Source organism: Andrographis paniculata, unplaced genomic scaffold, assembly GCF_009805555.1.
Source record: "Andrographis paniculata isolate CXL003 unplaced genomic scaffold, ASM980555v1 Contig82END, whole genome shotgun sequence".
NCBI classification, from domain to species: Eukaryota; Viridiplantae; Streptophyta; class Magnoliopsida; order Lamiales; family Acanthaceae; genus Andrographis; species Andrographis paniculata.
Window position 1 is genome coordinate 3,989,080 of NW_026137620.1, and position 22,925 is coordinate 4,012,004.

At 33.0% G+C, this 22,925-nt stretch overlaps 1 non-coding gene across 1 annotated transcript; it reads right to left on the bottom strand.

The window, feature by feature from the left end:
- Positions 1 to 19,605: 19,605 nt before the first annotated feature.
- Positions 19,606 to 19,712, bottom strand: LOC127241561 (small nucleolar RNA R71). The gene has a single exon (XR_007836558.1). It is a non-coding gene; the product is annotated as a small nucleolar RNA R71 (small nucleolar RNA).
- Between the last annotated feature and the right edge of the window lie 3,213 nt (positions 19,713 to 22,925).

The window sequence follows — 22,925 nt, forward strand, 5'->3', positions numbered from 1 at the left end:
GTTGAGATCGAATATAAATGAAATAAAATTTGAACATTATTTGATGACATATTTTTTATTTCATTCGTTGTTGCTTAATTTTGAATTATATTGTGTGTGTTTGAGTTCCGCACTTTATGCCATATTAGTAAAATAATTTTTCTCATAAAAAAGTTATTTATATCAAATTAATTTTCATTCAAATATTATATACTTACTCCGTCCGGATCTAAGGGTCCTATTTAGTTTTTGTGTGTTAATATTTGAATATTAATGATTATATCAAAACGTAGTATAAATTAAGAAAAAATTGCAAAAATATTTTTATTAGTGTCTTATAATACTAATATAAGGACAATTATACAAAAAATATACAAATATAAATATATTTTTAATGTTAAATACAATGACATGAAAGGTAAATGTAACCCTTAGAGGCGAACGGAGGAAGTGTAAGTTTTTTCTATTAAAATATCATATAACATGTTTATTTAATATGAAATTTCATATTAAAGATATTTTTTATTGAAAAAAAATAGATAAATCTCAGGGATTTAGGATTTTATTTTAAATAATTATTAAATATAATATTGGGTATTTTTTTTTCCCCTAATTGGAGTACTTTATGATTTTACTCTGTAATTGGAGCCTGTCGGAAACTAATCTCGTAAGTTGAAAATTTTTGCAACTGTAGTCCTTCGGTGCCCGATATGCCTACATGGCACCCGGGTAGCTCGCCAGATGACACGTGCGTGATTTTTAATTTATTTAATTTTATTTAAAATTTAAAAATTTAGATTTCTTATAAAAATATATTAATTTTTTTTAAAAAAAGAAAAACAAATATATAATATTTTTTAAACAATAAAATTTTTAAAAAATCACATGTCCTCTAGGTGTCGCTGACCTGACAGACATGTGTCTTCCGGAGACCCACGCGGGTGCCACGTGGGTATCTCCGGTGCCGGAGGACTAAAAATACGAAAATTTTTCACTTATAGGACTAGTTTGCGATATACTCCAATTATGGGATTAAAAAATGATAAAAATATCTAATTACGTGACTAAAAAATCAATTTACCTTATAATATTTTATCAAAAAATAATGTACTTATGTAAAAAAAATTATACTATAATAATTAATTTATTTGTTGTAAATATTAATATAGGAATAACGAATAAGAATATTAATTATCCCTACTATTAATCACTATTTTGTATGATATTAATATTATTATAATATAATTAGTGTATATATATGTATATGCGGTAGGTGTAGTAACATTATATGTTAGTATTTAATATATGTATATATGTATGTATATATATATATGTAAGGTAGTAATGATGATTGATTTTGGGGAATTAGAGAGAGAGAGAAAGAGACAATGCAAAATGAAGTTGAGTATATTATTTTGACAAATGACAGCTATATATATAGCAAATTGTACCGCCTTTTTTAATGGAAGAAAACAAACCATTTATATAGCCAATGAAATTACACTACACGTTGCATCCACACAACATGTATGTATTGTCCACGTATGTGCATCGTATAACACTCCCCCTTTGATGCTTTTATACAAAGAATGTGCCTCGTTAAAACCATATTATGAAAAAACCTTATGGGGAAAAATCATAGTGAAGGAAAAAGAGTACATCATTCTTGTATTGATTTGTTCCTCCTGATTTGAATTTTACTTAAGATCTTTAGGCCGACGCATTCCAATTCCTTTCACTAATTTGTTGAAGTTGCTATTGGTAGGGTCTTGGTTAATAAATCTGCAAAATTGTCAGATGATCGGATTTGTTGCACATCGATTTCACCATTCTTTTGCAAGTCGTGAGTAAAGAAAAGTTTTGGGGAAATGTGTTTTGTTCTATCCCCTTTAATATATCTACCTTTTAACTGAGCAATGCAAGCTGTATTGTCTTCATATATAGTTGTTGGGGGATTTTCGTTTTCCGATATTAACCCACAATTCTTTTTAATATGATAGGTCATTGACCTTAGCCAAACACATTCTCAACTCGCTTCATGAATAGCCAATACTTCAGCGTGATTTGATGATGTGGCGGTTATTGTCTGTTTTGTGGATCTCCATGAGATCACAGTATCGCCACATGAAATATATAGCCGGTTTGCGATTTTGCTTTGTGTCGGTCAGACAAATACCCAACATCGGCATAGCCTAATAACTCATGTTGAGAATAATTCGGGTAAAATAGGCCAAGATCACTTGTCCCTTGAAGATAGCGCAAAATATGCTTAACCCCATTCCAATGTCGTTTGGTAGGAGATGAACTGAATCTGGCTAATAATTTTACTGCAAATCCAATATCTGGCCTAGTGCTATTCGCTAGGTACATGAGTACACCTATTGCACTGAGATATGATACTTCAGGACCAATTATCTCTTCATCATCCTCTTTTGGTCTAAATGGATCCTTGTTAGGATGAAGTGACCTGAGGATCATTGGGGTACTTAATGAATGTGCTTTATTCATATAAAATCGTTTCAATACCTTCTGAGTATAGGCGGTTTGGTGGATGAATATTCCATTATCGACATATTCAATTTGCAGACCAAGGCAAAACTTTGTCTTTCCAAAGTCTTTGATCTCAAATTCCCTTTTCAAGTATTCCACGGCTGATTGGAGCTTTTCAGGAGTTTCGATAATATTAAGATCATCGACATATATTGCAATGATCACGAACTTTGACCCATTTTTTCTTTATGAAAACACATGGGCATATTGGGTCGTTAGTGTAACCTCTTTTGGTTAAACACTCAGTGAGACGGTTATACCACACGCATCCAAACTGTTTAAGTCCATACAAAGACTTCTGTATTTTGATAGAATAACATTCTCTGGGATTTGATTTGCATGCTTCAGGCATGTCATATCCTTCAGGAATTTTCATGTAAATATCATTTTTTAGTGAGCCATACAAGTAAGCAGTGACTACGTCCATAAGGTGCATATCAAGTTTTTCATACACTGCTAGGCTTACGAGGTATCTAAATGTGATACCATCCATAACTGGAGAATATGTTTCATTATAATCAATCCCAGGTCTTTGTAAGAACCCTTGGGCTATAAACCTCGCTTTGTATCTGATAATTTCATTGTCTTAATTTCTTTTTCTCACAAATACCCATTTGCACCCAACTGGCTTAACACAGGTGTTTGAATTATAGGTCCAAAGACATTTCTTTTGGCCAGTGAGTCTAGTTCAGACTAGATCGCATCTTTCCATTTTGGCCAATCGTTTCTTTTCCGACATTCATCAACTGATGTTGGTTCGGGATCCTCGTCATTTTCCATTATATCAAGTGCCACGTTATATGCAAATGCATTATCGATGACTATTTCATTGCGGTTCCAACTTTTATTTGTAGCGATGAAGTTAATTGAATTCTCGATAACCTCATTTTCTTCTGAGGTGGGTTCTTCAGGAGCATCCTCTTTAAAGATTTGTTCCTTGTCACTACAAATTATTTGAGGGATTGAATCATTAATCAATACCCTTTTCTTTCGAGGATTCTTATCCTTGGAACCTACAGGTCTGCCACGCTTCAGGCGCGTAGAGGATTCATTGGCACTTTTCATTTGTCCTTCTGGGATATTTAATTTTGGCAGAGCATTTGCTGCAGGAATATATGACCTGGTGACTCTGCTAGAGTCATTAAATGCATCCGGTAACTGATTTGCAATTTATTGCAAATGTACGATTCGTTGTACTTCTAACTCACACTGTTGTGAACGAGGATCCAGGAAATTCATAGGTATTTTCCAAGAAATTTTCTTTTTCAGTTGATTTTGTTCTCCCCCCAATGTTAGTAAATTTGTTTCATCAAAATGACAACTGCGAATCGCGCAGTAAACAGATCACCCGTTGCTGGTTCGAGGTACTTAATTATCGACGGTTATTCATACCCGACATAGATTTTCAATCGACGTTGGGGACCCATTTTTGTACGTTGAGGTGGTGCAATTGGTACATAAACCGCGCACCCAAAAATCTTCAAATGAGAAATATTGGGCTCTTTTCTAAACACTAATGGTGTTAGGGAGTATTTATGATAACTTGTCGGTCTAATTCGCACAAGTTCTACTGCATGTGATATTGCATGTCCCCAAGCAGAGACTGGGAGTTTGGATTTCATCAATAATGGTCTGGAAATTAATTGCAGTCTTTTGATAAAGGATTCTGCCAGACCATTTTGCGTGTGGATATAAGGAACAGGGTGTTCAACAGTTATTCCCAAAGTCATGCAATAATCGTCAAGTGCTTGTGATGAATATTCACTGACATTATCGAGACAAATTTTCTTTATTGGATAATAAGGAAATTGTGCTTGCAGTTTAATTATTTGTGCAAGTAACCTTGCAAACGCAATATTACGCGTAGATAGCAAGCATACGTGTGACCATCTCGTTGATGCATCAATGAGCACCATAAAATATTTAAATGGCCCACATGGTGGATCTACAGGTCCACATATATCACCCTGAATTCTTTCCAAAAATGATGGGGATTCAGTCCCAACTTTGGTTGGTGACGGTCTGATTATCAATTTGCCTTCTGAGCATGCAGCACACGCGAATTCATTTAAATTCAAGATCTTTCGATCTTTCAATGAATGGCCAATGAAGTTTTCGATTATTCACCTCGTTATGGTATTTCTAGGATGCCCGAGCCGATCGTTCCAAATCAAAAATTCATTTGATTGTGTAGACTTCAGGTCTACTACATATGTTTCAACGGTATTTATTTTGGCATAATACAAGCCAGAGAACAATGAGGGTAGTTTCGCAACTGCACATTTAGTTTCATTGATGATTTTTGTAATCACCAAATATTCATTATTTGCCTCATCCATTGTGTTTCAATATGATATCCGTTTCTACGAATATCAGTGAAACTCAGCAAATTTCTTCGAGCTTTACTCGAGAACAGTGCATTTTGTATTTCAAGTCTGATTCCTCCAGGGAAACAGATAAGGGCCCTTCCAGCCTTCAATTGTCGCACTGCCACTTATTGTGATGACTTTTGATTTTCCCAACTTTAGGTGGGAGAAATACTTTTTGTATTTCAATATCGTGTGCGTGGTCGCACTATCGATTAGGCAAATATTGCCCTCTTTATAATATGTATTGTGACACGTTGCATTCATTTTCTTTTTAGAATAAAACAAAAAAAGACAATACATTAATATAGCCGATGGAATATAAAATAATACAAAAAGAGGGGTATTACAAAAAATATAGGGGGTACAAAAAGTAATAAAGCAGTAAAATACATAGTCACTTGGCACCTTCAGGGTGCTCAAGGAAGTCTGTTGTATCAAGATGCATAAGGTCGTTGTTTAGGACATCATTATATGTGTCATCATTATTCTGTTCAGTAAGGTTTAACTCAGCGGATGTGTTCTTTAGGACATCATCATATGCGTCATCATTATTCTGCTCAGAGAGATTTACGCCAGAAGACATATTTTTCCCTTTCAGCGAAGCCTGGTACAAATCAGCTAAATGTTGAGGCGTCCTGCAGACGCGCGACCAATGTCCCTTTGTGCCGCATCTATGAAACTTATCTTCATAATTTCTTTTCTGCTCGTCATTCTGCCATTTCAGGGGCTTGTATGGTTTCTTGCCATTATTTCGACGAGGTTGGGGACGGTCGCGTTTTTGGCCCCTACCATACCTCCGGCCTTTGTTGTTTCCATGGTCTGGATTTGCAGACTATACCGCATTCACTTCAGGGAATGGGCTGGAACCTGTTGGCCTGGATGCATGATTTTTCAACAACAGTTGTGTTGGATTTTTTGTCCTTTGGATCCACCCCAATTTAATATACTACACACCAACATCTATGCAACCCATTCGAATATGGGCCTGACTTGTGATCCATGACCCGCACCCGATAGCCCGTGATCCGTGAACCGCTTACTCACTCTTACCTGTGACCCGCGCCCGCGCCCGTGACCCGTGCCCGTGACCTGCGCCCGTGACCCGGCTGGCATCCGCGTTCTTTTGGCGAGGTGTGATCTGGGCCGTTGATTGTGGATCTTAATCTTGGTCATCCGTTGCATTTTCCTTGAGTATATATACATAGAGAGAGAGAACTCGTCTCTCATTATCACTCTCTCACTCTCTTACTCTCTCGCGCTACTATACCCACTCTCTAGCCTCTCTCTCTCAACCTCTCTGTTCGTCTTCTCCGGTGACTTTTCACGGTGGTTCACGGTGGTTTCACGGAGGTGCCTTCCTCCTATAATCTTGTGGAGTTCCTGTGGCACATTTTCCTTTTTTGTGTGTAGTCGTTCGTAGCCGAAAGGGGCTCGTTCGACGTGGTAGGCCTTCGGGTGCCTTGTCTATATTTGTGTGGGGTTATATTTCGTGTGTATCGCGGTCGTGGCCGGTTCGTATGTGTAGTCGCTAGATTAGGTGTGTATTGTGTCAATTTTTGTTTTTCCGAGTTTGTTGGGGCTGAGCCTAACCAAATCTAGTTCAATATTTGTGTTTTTACTTGATTTCACTAATAAAATACTTAGATCAGTTCATAAATTTTATAACAAGTGGTACCAGAGCTATTGTGGTGTATTTTGCTTTCGAAATCGAGTTTATCTTTTTTTTTGAGGTTTTTCGGTTGTAAATACTTAGATCTACCAAAGGATCTGGTTGAATCGAACTATTTTAAGAGTTTCGATTCTTTTCCTTGTAGATCTATCTAATATTGGTAGTAAATTGTTAGATCTTTCAAGGATCTGGTTGAATCGAACTGTTTTAAAGTGTTTCGATTATTTTCTTTGTAGATCTTCTCAAAACCGGCCGAAATCTTACTCGATCTGTGCTCTCTAGCCTCGGTCGAGTGCGATTTGTGTTAATCGTGCTTAATCGCTACAAATCTGTGTAGTTTGGTTAAATTTGAGTCTAGATTTGGTTAGTTTGTTACAAAATTATTTTATTTTTTATAAACGAATTTTGTTTTCAAATTTTCTTTAAATAATAAGTGTAGGGTTAAGTTGTCTCTACTTTTGTAAAGTTTTGTTAAAGATCCTTGCGGATCTATAGTTGGGGAGTCAATCTAAAAGATTTTTAAATCTTAAAAAGTTTTGGTAAATATTTTTTGAAGATCTTTATATTTTCAAACCAAATCTTGTTTAAAATCTTCAAAATCTTAAAGCCTTGTTTGGTTGTGTTTGTTCATTGTGTCGACATTCTGAAATCACAATCTGTTTCGGGGATTCTAACATTTTGTTATAAAAGAAACAAATTTTCGAGTTAGTTTTCTATTTTTGTAAATTGTTGGCTAACCCCTATTTTCTATAAAAGATAATATGTTTTGTTTATTGTGATTTTCCTACTGTTTTGTAGGAATAAAATTGTTTGTTGCTGTGCTACGAGGGTAATCCCTTAAACTCATAGTTTTTACTATTTTTGGATGATTGGTTTAAATTTCTGCATTTAATTTTTGCACCCAAAAATAAAATTGTAAAGGCTATTGTGAAACCAAGGTTACTAAACTCCGATCCTCACTTTGTGAGTGATTCTCGAGTACCTCGGTTGAATAGTCACGAGTGTTTGTTGTAATATATAGGTTATATTTTTGATTGCCTAAATTGTTTGTTGTGACTGCCTGATTATTTGTGATATCTGTGATTGTTTGTTTTCGTGTGACTTACTTGCAAAATTAATCTGTTTTTCGTGTGAAGATTAAAATAAATATTTTCTGGAATTTTTTTTAAACAGAACTGGTCATTTTTGGGGAAAAATATAAACTATTTTTATTGAAATAAAAAAATGCCTTTTGGTGGAAAAATGGATTTTGCAATTTGGAAACAAAAAACTGAGAAGCATGTTAGTCACTCAAAAAATTATTAGAGCAATTGAACCAGATCATGTAGCTCAAGTTCCTTTAGAAAAGAGGGTTGAGTTTGATGAAATGGCTCACTCTATTATAATACTCAATTTAGCAGATCATGTAATTAAGAAAGTAGGTAAGCAAGAATCTGCTTTGGAATTATGGAATAAATTGGATGAACTATACAATCAAACTTCATTTCCTAGTAGATTATATTTGTTAGAAAAAAATTTCAATTTTAAACTTGATTTGTCAAAATCAATTGATGAAAATGTGGACAGTTTTTCAAAATTAATACAAAATATAAAACTTACTGGTGATAAAAATATTGATAATTATAGTGCTATAGTTTTGTTAAATGCAATTCCTAATTCACACATGGATGTAAAATCTGCTATTAAATATAGGTGTGATTATGTAACATTAAATGTAGTCATTAATGAGTTAAAATCTAAAGAGTTAGATTTACAAATTCATAAGTCCAATAAAGGTGAAATTATGTATGCAAGAGGTAAGTCTCTTTTTAGATCAAATAAAAAGGGTAATTCTGGAAATAATAATAATAGTAATAAAAACCAGAATAATAAAAATAAATATAGATCTAAAAGTAGAGGAAATAATAGGTCTAAAACTCCAAATAAATGGGGTAAAAGATGCTATAATTGTGGTGATCCTAACTATTTTATACGTGAGTGCCCTAGAAGAAGGATTAATAATGTTATAAACAATAATAATAATGGTAGCCAGCAGCATGTTAGTGAGTTAGCAAATATGACATTACTTGATCGAAATTGTGGTGATGTGTTTATTGTTATTGTCGACTGCTTGAATGTGAACAATGTATGTATGAATGAATGGCTTATTAATTCTAGATGCACTTACCATATGACTCCATTAAAATCGATTTTTTGTGAATACAAAATTTTAGAAAATTTGCATTGTTTCCATGGTTGATAATAGTGTCTCTAATGTGCTTGGAATTGGTAGTGTAAATCTGAAATTTAACACTGGTTTTGTGCTAAAATTAAATAATGTGAGGCATGTACCTGGTTTATCAAATAATCTGCTATCTTGTGCTGCTTTATCAGATTTAGAATTAGAGGGAAAATGGAAAAATGATTGTATGAAAATTACTAAGAGATCTTTAGTTGTGTTTAAAGCTGTAAAACATAATAATTTGTACGTTACTTGTGCTGAACCAATTAATATGCCTGTAAACACAACAAATTCTGTTAAAGAGAATAGTGATTTGTGGCATAAGAAATTATGACACTTAAGTAATAAAGGATTAGAAATTTTACATAAAAATGGATCCTTAGGAAATGTAAAATTTAATTCATGTGTCCTTTTGTGATAATTGTGTGTATGGTAAACACCATAGGGTTCAATTTCCCCACCCCCTAGTGAAAAACGTGATTTGTCTAAATCTGTGTTGGATTATTTGCATGCTGATGTGTGGGGCCCAGCTAGTGAGCCCACATATAGAGGGTCTAGATATTTTTTATCCATTATTGACGATTTTTCAAGAAACACTTGGGTATTTTTTATGAAAAATAAATCTGATGTGTTTGATGTTTTCAAAAATTGGAAAATTAAAATTGAAAATCAAACAGCAAAGAAAATTAAATATCTTAGAACTGATAATGGTTTAGAGTTTTGTAACTCCTGGTTTGATTTTTTTGTCAAGAAAATGGTATAAATAGACATAGTACTGTCCCCTATACACCCCAACAGAATGGGGTGGCTGAGAGGGTGAACCGGACTCTCTTGGAGAGAGTTCGAAGCCTTTTGGCTTCATCCGGTTTGTCTAAAAAATTTTGGGGGAAAGCTGTTATGACAGCAGCTTATATAGTCAATAGATCACCCTATATTCCTTTGAATGGCGATTGTCCTGAATTTAAGTGGACTGGTAGGAAAATTGATTTTTTAAATATTCGGGTGTTTGGGTGTTCTGCTTTTATACGAGTTAATAATGGCAAATTAGACCCTAGAGTTGAAAAATGTGTGTTCTTGGGTTATCCGGAAGGAGTTAAGGGTTATAGATTATGAAGGAAGGAATAGATTATAATGAAATTTTTGCCCCTGTTGTCAAATTTACCACTGTTAGAGTCATGTTAGCTCTAGTTGCATTTTAGGATTGGGAGCTAAAACAATTGGATGTTAAAATAGCTTTTTTGCATGGTGAATTAAATGAGAAGATTTATATGAAACAACCTGAAGGTTTTGTTGATAAAAACAAAATGAATCCTGTTTGTTTGTTAAATAAATCTTTATATGGTTTAAAACAGTCACCTGGACAATGAAATATCAAATTTGATGATTGTATGAAAAATCTTGACTTCATTAAAAGTAAATTGATTATTGTTTGTATTTCAAAACTGTTAAAAACCAACCTATTTTTCTTCTCATTTATGTTGATGATATGTTGATTATTAGTCCATGTTTAAAGCTTATTGATCACGTGACTAAATGTTTGTGTGATAATTTTGATATGAAACTGTTGGGTGTGCCAAAGTGATTTTAGGCATGTGTATCACACGGGATAGAAAAAATTCAAGACTTTTTAAAATCAATCTACTTATATTTCGAAAATTCTTAAGAAGTTTCCTATGAGTGATGCTAAATCTGTTTCCGTTCCTATGGCTTCTAATTTTGTGTTAAGTAGGGATCAATGTCCCAAATCAGAATCTGATTTTGAATATATGAGTCATGTACCATATTCTAATGCAATAGGTTCCATAATGTACTTAATGGTTAGCACTTGATCAGATTTAGCTTATGCTATTAGTTGTTTAAGTAGGTATATGTCGAACCCGAGTTTAGAACATTGGCATGCATTAAAATGGGTGTTTAGATACTTAGTTGGTACAATAAATGTTGGTCTTGTATTTGGAAAACATACTGAAAATGTTAAATTAGAGGGTTTTGTGGATTCAAATTATGCAAATGATAGAGATAGTAGGAAAAGTACAACTTCTTATATTTTTACTTTGTGTGGAACTTGTATAAGTTGGAAATCTCAATTACAACACATTGTAGCACTATCCACAACAGAATCTGAATATGTTGCAATAACTGAAGCGTTAAAAGAGGCATTGTGGTTAAAGGGGTTAATCAGTGAATTAGGTTATTTACAACATATTATTACTGTTTTTTCGGATAGCCAGTCGGGAATCCAACTGTGCAAAAACCTTGTATCTCATGATAGGACCAAACATATTGACGTGCGTTTTTATTTTATACGTGATATTGTATTTAAAGGAATTTTAAAATTGGAAAAAATTCCATCTGAATATAATCCACCTGATATGGGTAGTAAAGTTTTGCCTGCAAATAAGTTTGTATCTTGTATAAAATACATACATTGTGATACTTTTGATTAGCCTCATATTACTTAGAGTAATAGGTAGGCTAAGTTAATGTTTTGTTCTAACATTATTTTTGGTGCAGGTAAAGATTATATGGGCGATGATGTACCCCATACTACTCGGACGAAAAATCAAGTGAAGGATTTGTTGGATTTTTTGTCCTTTGGATCCACCCCAATTTAATACACTATACACCAACATCTATGCAGCCCATTCAAATATGGCCCTGACTTGTGATCCACGACCCGCACCCGATAGCACGTGATCCGTGAACCGCTTACTCACTCTTACCTGTGACCCGCGCCCGCGCCCGTGACCTGTGCCCGTGACCTGCGCCCATGACCCGGCTGGGATCCGCGTCCTTTTGGCGAGGTGTGATTTGGGCCGTTGATTGTGGATCTTAATCTTGGCCATCCGTTGCATTTGCCTTGAATATATATACATTGAGAGAGAGAACTCGTCTCTCATTATCACTCTCTCACTCTAGCCTCTCTCTCTCTCTCAACCTCTCTGTTCGTCTTCTCCGGTGACTTTTCACGGCGGTTTATGGCGGTGCCTTCCTCCTATAATCTTGTGGAGTTCCTGTGGCACGTTTTCCCTTTTTGTGTGTAGTCATTCGTAGCCGAAAGGGGCTCGTTCGACGCGGTAGGCCTTCGGGTGCCTTGTCTATGTTTGTGTGGGGTTATATTTCGTGTGTATCGTGGCCGTGGCCGGTTCGTATGTGTAGTCGCTAGATTAGGTGTGTATTGTGTCGATTTTAGTTTTTCCGAGTTGGTTGGGACTGAGCCTAACCAAATCTAGTTCAATATTTGTGTTTTTACTTGATTTCACTAATAAAATACTTAGATCCGATCATAATTTTTTATAACAAGTTGATTGTTTTGTTCTACCAACAAAAGACAGACAATAAGATCTGAATATGTTCTGAAGCCTCTCTCTCGATATTGTTGCTGTAAAAGCAGGTTTGAGGCGTGAAATGTGGAGAATGTTTTTTCCATCATGTCACTGTCATTAATAATTTTGCCGCATAGGTTCAACTGTGGAGTGATCTTGAACATGGCGGAATTATATTCAGTGATTGATTTAAAGTCCTGCAACCTCAAGTTGTGCCATTCGCTACGGACTTTCGGCAGTACGATCAACTTCAGGTGATCGTATCTTTCTTTTAGTTTATTCCACAAGTCAAGAGGGTTCTTGAATGTGAGATATTCCATTTTCAGTCCTTCATCGATATGATGTCGGAGGAATATCATTGTGTTTGCTCGACTCTGATTTGTGGCATTATTATCTCTCGCAATCGTTTCACCCAGGCCCATCGATTCCAGATGGATTTCAACATCCATGACCTACGACAAATAGTTTTTGCCAGAAATGACAAGTGGGACGAATTCCTGTTTTGCAATGTTAGTAGCCATAATAATATTGAAATATACCTACCGTGTCGAAAAAGCAAATCATGCTGATAACATATTGTAAATATTAATATAGAAATAACGAATAGGAATATTAATTATCCATACTGTTAATCACTATTTTGTATGATATTAATATTATTATAATATAATTAGTGTATATATATGTATATGCGGTAGGTGTAATAATATTATATGTTAGTATTTAATATATATATATATATGTATGTATATATATATGTAAGGTAGTAATGATGATTGATGTTGGGGAATTACAGAGAAAAAGAAAGAGACAATGCAAAATGAAGTTGAATATATTATTTTGACAAATAACAGCTATATATATAACAAATTGTACCGTCTTTTTTTTTTTTAATGAAAAAGAACAAATCATTTATATAGCCCATGAAATTACACTATCGGTTGCATCCACACAACATATATGTATTGTCCACGTATGTGCATCGTATAACATTATTTATTTTTTTTAAAAAAAGAAACATATTCAAAAAGAGCAATACCTAACTCACCCCAAAAACATGAATAACAGGCACATATCTCCTCATTCACATTCTTCAATTACGTGTAGATTAATATTTCCTTGCACTTTTGTTTGAGTTTTGAATTTTAACTTTGATTTAAATTATATTTCATTATGATATTTTATGATAATATATAATAAGTATATCATTATAAATAATTGTAAAATTGAATAGTAAAAAATATGGAAAAAGAATACAAAGGAAAAATGTATTTTGGCATTCTTGAATAGTCAAAAGTTATTGTAATACTTAATCAGTCCCACTTTTTTCGCTCATTATTTTTATTTCATTCGTCTTATATTATTTATTTTTTTAGAAAATATACTTATACATTTTGATCATATTTTAAATTTCATAATATGTAATTTTTTTATTCTTAATTATACTATATAGTTATCTTAATCTTAATGTATAATTAGTTTTATTATACAATAATTATTTTTACTTATACACTTCTTAAATACTTATATTAAGGGTAAAATGATTTTTTAGTTCCGTAAATGGACCTCTTTATCATTTTAGTCTCGTAATTATAAATGGTTGCATACTAGTCCCGTAAGTGAAAAAATTTTGAACTTTTGTTGCTTTTGTATTTGGTCCAATTGGACTAAATAGCAAATATATATAAAAAAAATTTAATTAAAGAAAAAAAAAATCTACGTGTCCTCTAGATGTCGTGGACCTGGCGGACATGTGCCGTCCGGCGAGCCACGCAGGTGTCACATAGGTATCTCTAATGCCGAATGACTAAAAGTGCTAAAATTTTTTACTTATGGGACTAGTTTGCGACAAACTCTAATTACGTGACTAAAATGATAAAATGGTACGATTACGAAACTAAAAATTCAGTTTCCCTTTTATTAAATGATTGTTAAATAAGGTGGAGTAAATTGAAAAAATAGTAACAAATTGATTATTATTTGCTAAAATAAAGGTAATTAATAAATTTTGAATGGATAAAATTATTTACTATAAATAAATTCAGGGTAAATTATATAATACGCCCTCGTGGTTTATTAGAAATGCAAAAAGCATCATGTGTTTTATTTATTGCATGAAACTCCTTGTCTTAATGTAAAATTTGCACGAAACACTTTTTTGTCCAAAATTGATATTTGGTTCTAAATAAAGACAAAATTAAACGTATTTTATACAAATAAAAAATATAAAATATTTTTAAATATTTATTTTGAATAAAATAAATAAATAAATAATTGATTAATCCTTTGTTGTATAGTAGAGAAATTGCTATCTAATTTTTACAAAAATTATAAAAAGAAATAGTTGATCAATTATTTATTTATTTAGTTTATTCAACAAAATTATATAAAATATTTTATATATTTTTTTTTTGTATAAAACTTGTGTAATTTAGGTTTTTATCTGAAACCAAACATCAATTTTGGACAAAGAGAATGTTTCGTGTAAACTTTCCATTAACATAAGAAAGTTTAATGCAATAAATAAAACACATAATATTTTGTGCATTTTTACTAAAATTTAAGAGGATGTATAATTTATCATAAATTTATAGTTTAGTGAACAAAAATAATAATAATAATAATAATATTAATAATAACAACATAATTTTGACAAATGAAATGATTAAATGACTAAATGTTTATTAAACTTATTGGTGAATTAGTATAATTTAAAGTATTAGTTACAGTGGTTTCGGCATCGGATTAGGCTCTTCTAATCTAATGGATGTATCAGTTATTCTTATCTCTATATTTGAAGCCCAAAAATCCTTCGTTACTGAAATTCACATTTAATACTTCTATAATGTCAATTAAAGATTTTTGGGGAGATTTTTATTGCTGGCATTTTTTATTTTTTATTTTTATTTCTCTAATTAAAACTGGCAAATTTTAAATTTTTATTTTATCTTCTTTATTTATTTATTATTACATACTCCGTCCGAGTCCTACTTAACATATTCTTTTGAAATTTTAGAATAAATTAAGAAATAAAAGTATTTTATTAGTTAATGAAAGTGTGTAAAAAATTTTTGACAATTTTGTCATTCGATTTTATGTATAAAGTAATTATATATATAATAGTATTTTTGTAATTTAAATAAAATTTAAAAATATTTGAGTATTAATATATGATCTATTTTACTAAAATAAAAAATAGATACTTTTAAATAGGACAAACGAAAATTGTAAGAATGATATTTTGAGTTACGATAGAAAAAGTATATATATATTTCCTAAATGAGATGTATTATGTCTTTCTTTTTTAAATAGAATGAAATTTTATATAGATATAAATAAGTAGCGTTAATAATGTGTTTGTTTGGGGGATTGGATTGAATTTATACTATTCATCCAATTTTTTCCCCCTCAAAATATCAAATCAAACACCTATTGAAGGCAAGGAGATGTACATTGAAGGCAAGGAGATGTATTGAAGGCATTTTTTTTTTCGTCTGCCCTAATTAAAACTTGCAAATTTTTTACTTCTATTTTATCATTTATTTTCTATTTATTATTACATATATATTTTGTTGGTTTTCCTAAATGAAGTGCATTATTCTTTTTTTTTTTTTTTAAGTAGAATGAAATTTATGTGCATTTGAAGTAGTGTTTTACAAAATACCCAGAGGAAATGTGTTGCACTCTTGGTAGTGTCCAATTTTTCTTGAAGGGCCGCTGACTAGTTTAAACTCAACAACTTTGATACGAAGTTAAACATTGTCATGCTTCAATATTTCAATATCCGCAGTAAATGCCTGTAAGGTAAGGCTAGTGGTGGATCTCAAAGCAACTCCATCCTCATCAAAATCATCAGCAGGGGCTCCTCTTGGTCATCATCAAACTGCATCACAACCGTACGGGACAAACGTTGCCACTAGAGAACAAAGTGATATCTAGTGTTGTCCTTTTTAATTATTCCCATGTGAAACAATAGCATCATGTCCAAGTATTCTATGCGCCCCACTTAAGGGGGGTGCAACCTGAAAACAAAAAGAAGCATCAAGACTAGAAAGAACACTCAAACTAAGTGCAATAATAGTACCGAATGAAAGACCAATTAAATCTTTTTTTTTAAAAAAAAAAAAAAACTTCACTAAATCGGATAGCCAAACAAAAACCTAGATTAACCCTGATGTTGTCAGTTATGCACCATAAAAGAAAAACTCCGTTTTAGTCACAATACTAGAGGTACCCATTCGCCCTAAAATAGATTAAGCGATAGAATGTTGGATATAACAAAGGCATGGCCCTTCAGTTTATGGGCAGTCATATTATCATCAAAATAAGTTTTCTCATCTACTGAAAATTTACTCCACAATCTCCCAAATGAAAGAGCAAATGGCTCAGCAAAAGCACGTACAACAGTACTGAAAGTTTCATCCTGAAGTTCATTGATAATTAGAAATCGCATGCATTTTATTTTCATATCATATGCGATATTTGATTAATTTTGATTGGATTTTACCTAATTTCTGTGCATATTGTTTATTTCCGACATGCATGAGAGAAAAAGCAAAATTGGTGAATTTGGAGAAAAATAAACGAAAAAAATCAGCCTTGGACAATCAAGTTAGTCATGGCCGTGACTAACCCCACCCTTCTGACGTGGAAATTTAATTGAAGGCCCAAAGCCGAAATGCTACAAAAATATGGAAAAACTATAAGAAAAAAGAGAGAGCTACACGCAGAGACAGAGAGGACGGCCAGAAGCAGTGCAAACACGCGTATGAGCAAGAGACTGACATATTCATAGATCGCGCATGAGCGAATTGATAGAGAAGATTTCCCTTCAGACTATGACTTTATTATTCTTTATTGTTCTTTGTTATTTGATTATGGAGTAGATACTTTGTTGTTTTGAGGGATGATAATGTTTTGGTTCTTGTGTTATGAAGATTCCTGACTTTCTTTGTAAAAGTTCTTTTTTATTTTCAATATTAGTCCAATTTTGAGAATAGGATTTGGGATTGTTAGATTGATTGGATATTCTAGTACCGACATTTATATTTGTATGATAATTTAATGTCAATTCAGGTAGGATATCCGTAATTATATTCGCACTTGAATAGGTGACAACCTTGTTGAATGGTTCATTTCCAGGGATTAGGGTTAGGCAATCAAATCTAATTGCTCTTCTTAGGTAGTAATTTTTTTAATTGGGTTTTTTCTATATTAGGATGCGATTAGGCAATATTTTATATGGACGTATCTAGGTTTATTAGCTTAATTAGGGGTAGTTGACGGACATACCTTAATTACCTACACTGTAAGGAAAAACTAGTTGTCAGACCTTGTTGATAAATATAACCAATTTATTGATAGTTTAATTGGTAGCCTTGGTGTTTACAATAAAAATACTCCAACACCACAATTGCGGCAAAGCAAGTAGTACCGAGGTCGATCCACAAGGACTGTGAGATTTAATTCTTGTTTTATCACAATTTCAAGTATTAGGGGGGAGAGATTAGCAATTTCAACTAAGGTAATTAAAATAAGCGACGAAAAGTTAGATTGCAAAGAGATTAAATTTTTAGTCCAATGAGTGAATAAAAAACCGGATTAAAGATCCTATCATTGGTTGTAACTAATCTTGTTATTAAATTGATAAATTGGTTATAGGCATTAGATACGATCATAATGCCCAATTTTTCCTTACTTTATTGGCGGAAATGGTACGACCGATTGACCCCATCCCTAATCAAAGAAATAATTTAGGTACGACCATAAATTAATTTCTTCAATTGAAAAGAGTACGAGAAAAACCCAATTCAAATATTCAATCAATTACGAAAAGATTAAATTATTTGATCATGCAATTTCTAGGCTAAGCTTGTTAACCTATTTACCACTTTATCAAACAAGTGGACAATTACGGATGCAAATGTTCGATTGGCACACAATTGCTAAACCAATCTAAAATCAGGCCGCGATAAAAGATTAAATAAAACAATTATGGGCAGGCATCACAAAAATCATATAAATATCAATTTAATTAACAAGATTCAATTCAAATCAAAACATAATCTTAAAAATTCGAATCTAAAATCTAAATTCAACCTTGGATTAGAACAAGAGAAACTAGCTACTCATACTAAATAAATAAAGGGATAAATAATGATAATGACGATCTTCCGGCGCCTCTTCTCATTCTATTGCTTCCAAATCCTCGAGATATGAAATGCATGTGTAAATCATGATATCCCATCTAAAGCCTTAATCCCCTTTTTTATAGACGGTAAATATTCAATTAACTCCTTTAATTGCTCTTTTTCATTTTCATGCCTTCAATCAAGTCTCGTTCCATCTTTAAGCCTAAAATCACCCCACCATCCTCTTAAATCAAGACTTCCCTTAGTGCGTACAATCAATCACACGATTTTCTCTTGTTTGATCCGGAGAATGGCGTGATTATTTTAAATTACTCCAACCAAGCACAAATCAAGATCACACCAAAATTATTAGATATTTATCCAAAATATTGCTTATATTTTATAATTTAATTATAAAATATATGAAAATATATGTTTTTATCATAAATAAGAACTAAGTTTATTGAATTAATGATAAAACACAAGTACTATAATTGCATCATCCCTTAAGCAAGACATCCCGTCGATAGCTAGTTCTCCGTTAATTTAATTGATTTGTTATTTTGTCTTCATTAGATAATAAAAAAATCCCCCTTTTAATTTATTACATTAGAATAAAAAAGAGTGACACAATTCTTGTGGAGACAATCTCTTCCCCTGTATTACATTAATTTATGATCACATAGTAGGTGAATTATTTAATTGACCCTACAACCGGTCAATTTTTTGGCGCCATTTCCAGGGATTGGCGCTTTGTTTTACTATTTTTTGTTATTTATTTGCTTTATTTTCCTATATCCTCATGTTTATGCCTTGTTTTTCTCGTATAGGTGAACTAATATTCAATATTGAGATCGAAAAGATTGAGCAAAAGTTGCGAAAGGAATCTAGACAACGAAAAGCTCCTTAAGTTGGAAATCTAGCTTTATTTGAGCCACCTCAAAATCCCTAGCTATAGCGACTCTGAAAGTAATCAAGAAACTGTCATGGCTGAGGATAACCACACTTTAAAGGAGTTGGTTGCTCGTAACTTGATGCAATAGCCCTTATGCATTAACTTTCCAATTCTAAATAACGCTACTTCTTTGAACTAAAATCTGGCTTGATTCATTTACTGCCTTCTTTTCATGGACTTGTAGGCGAAGAACTGCACAAGCACTTGCAATAATTTGACGTGGTATACTCCAACATAAAACTTCCAGGTGTTACAAATAAGCAGATCAAGCTCAGAGGTTTCCCATTCTTACTCAAAGATGCAACAAAGGATTGGCTCTATTATCTCCCACCTGGAAGCATCGACACGTGGAATAACATGAAGAAGATATTTATGGAGAATTACTTTTCGGCTTCCAGAATTGCGATTATGAGGAATGAAATATGAGGTATTAAGCAAGAATCAGGTGAAATTTTCCATGAATATTGGGAGCAATTTAATAAGCTTATCATTAAATATCCACAACATCAAATTCATCCATAATTATTGATTCAATACTTCTATGATGGTTTGTCACTGATGGACAGGAACATTATCGACGCTGCGAGTGGTGGAGCTCTAGTGAATAACATGCCAGCAAAAGCCTAGGATCTTATTGTTACGATGATTGAGAACACAAAGCAGATTGGTTCGAGGGATGTTGGATAGACAAGCGGAAACAGTAATGACCATTCTATCCAATCCATGCAACAACAATTTTCTGAGTTGACGAGCTCTGTTCGCAAAATGGTCGTACAAAAATCTAACCCTTGTGTCTAAGTTAAAGCATGTGGAATATGCACAAGTGCAGGTCACCTTACAGATGCATGCCCGACCCTCCAAGAAGGCTATGTAGTGGATGTAAATGCTGAAAATAATGGTGCGAGTAGACATATAGTGTACAATCTCCAACACATACAATCCAGGCTAGAGAGCTCATCCGAACCTGTTTTATGAAAATGCACAACAAATTAATGGTCCTCAACCATTTGGAGCTACACAGCATATACAAAATCCTTGTTTCTATGAGAAAAAATTGCCCCAAGTACCCACAAGCAACTCTAATCCATCTTTGGAAGACTTGGTGAAGTTTATAGCTACCACTACCCTGCAATTTCAACAAGAGATAAAAAAGTTCCAGCAAGAGATGAGATTGACCGTTGAAAAGTTACAAAGTCAGATTAATCAAGTGTCAGAGGAGGTAAGACAACTACATGAAAGAGGAAAGTGGCCCTCTCAACCTGAGCCAAATCCAGCAAACGTCAGTGCCATCACTATTTCCAATGACACGATGATTGAATGTTTTTCCTGACCTAATCCAAAGAATATAAGTGTTATAACACTCCCTAATAGGAAGAAATTGGATGGTCCATCTCCTATCTCAAATGAGCAAAGCGAAGAGCAAATTGAAAAGAAGATTGAAAGGAAACTTGAGATCCACGAAAAGGTACATCCTAATTATATTCTTCATACTACAATTAAATCGGCTTCTTTTCCCGACAGGTTTGAAGAAACCACAAAAGGCAAACAAGGGAAGGGAGATGATGAAGATATTCAAGAAGGTGGAACTTAATATCCGCTCCTTAAAGCTATCAACCAAATCCCCAAGTATGCAAGATTTCTGAAAGAACTGTGCATCAACAAGAGAAGTTTCAAGGAGATGAGTACATTATAGCGGGTGAGAACATTTATGTTGTTCTTAAAAGAAAGGTACGACTTAAATAGGTGATCCAGGTATGTTTTCTATCCCTTGTAAGATTGGAAAAATGAGATAACGAAGGCTATACTAGATCTAGGAGCTTCCATTAATGCCATGCCACAATCAATACGACTTTTTAAATCTAGGGCCTCTAAAAAAAACAAGAATTATTATTCAACTTGTTGATCGAACTAATGCTTATCCTGATGTTATGATAGAAGATGTACTAGTTCAAGTGAATGATTAAATTCTTTGTGTTGATTTTTATATTCTGGATATGCATGATGCACATTGCTTTAATCCACCGCTTTTTTTGTTAGTAAGACCTTTTATGTGCACTGCAGGAACAAAGATAGATGTCAAAAAAGGCACACCTACCTTGGAGTTTGATGGAGAATAATTTCATTTTGATATTTTTATTCCCATCAAATGTCCTGTTGAATCTGAATAGGTATATTCTATTAATATTATCAATCTTGTAGTGCAAGAAACCTTTGAATTTGGTGATGAGAATAAACAAAAAATTGCATTAACAAAGCATTTGGAGAAAAGACCAACTGAAGAGATGACAACATGTAAGAGAAAAAAAAGGATTGTCGAAGAGATGAAAACGTGTAAGAGATGACAACCTTTCAAATCCATGCTTGAAAGCACGAATGATATAGTGTGGGGAGAATTGATCACTCGAAAATGCATGCGTTTTATGTTCATATCATATGCGATATTTGATTGATTTTGATTGGATTCTACCTAATTTCTGTGGGTATTGTTTATTTCCAACATGCAGAAGAGATAAAGCAAAATTGGTGAATTTGGAGAAAAATAAAGGAAAAAAAATCAGCCTTGGACAATCAAGTTAGTCATGGCCATGACTAACCCCACCCTTCTGACATAAGAATTTAATCGAAGGCCCAAAATCTCAATTGGTACAAAAATAGGGCAAAACCATAAGAAAAAAGAGAAACCTACATGCAGAGACGAAGAGGATGGCCAAAAGCAGTGCAGACACGCGTAGGAGCAGGAGACTGACAGATTCATAGATCGCGCGTGAGCGAATCGATAAAGAAGATTTTCCTTCAAACTATGACTTTATCTTTATTCTTCTTTCCTATTTGATTATGAAGTAGATACTTTGTTGATTTGAGATATGACAATATTTTGGTTCTTGTGTTCTGAATATTCTTGACTTTCTTTATAAAAGTTTTTTTAATTGTCAATATTTGTCTAATTCTGATAATAGTGTTTGTGATTGTTAAATTAATTGGATATTTTTACAAAAATATTTAAATTGGTCTTATAATCTAAAGTCAATTCAAGTAGGATATCCATAATTATATTCGCACTTGAATAGGTGACAACCGTGTTGAATAGTTCATTTCCAGGGGTTAGGCAATCACATTTAATTGCTCCTCTTAGGTAGTAATTATTTTGAATTGTATTTTTCTAGATTAGAATGTGATTAGGTAATGTTTACTATTAGCGTACCTAGGTTTATTAGCTTAATAAGGATAATTAACAGGTGTACCTAAATTACCTACACTATAAGGAAAAACTAGTTGTCAGAGCTTGTTGATAACTATAACCAATTTATTGATAGTTTAATAAGAACTAACTTTATTCAATTGATGATAAAACACAAGTACCATAACTGCATCATCCCTTAAGCCAGACATCTCATCGGTAACCAATTTTCCGTTATTTTTATTGTTTTATCATTTTGTCTTCATTAGATAATAAGAGAAAAATCCCCCTTTTAATTTATTATATTAGAATACAAAAGATTCAATTATGCAATCCATGTGGAGACGGTCCCTTCCCATGTATCACATTAATTTGTGATCACAAAGTAAGTGAATTATTTGATTGACTGCGCAACCAATCATTCATCTAAAGATACAAAACCTAGATATAAATTAAGTTAGGCTAAAGAAAGCTTAAACACTTTATCCAGCAAGCGAATTCTAATAACATCTTGTTGCATGACATCAAATTGCTCAAGCAATTCAAG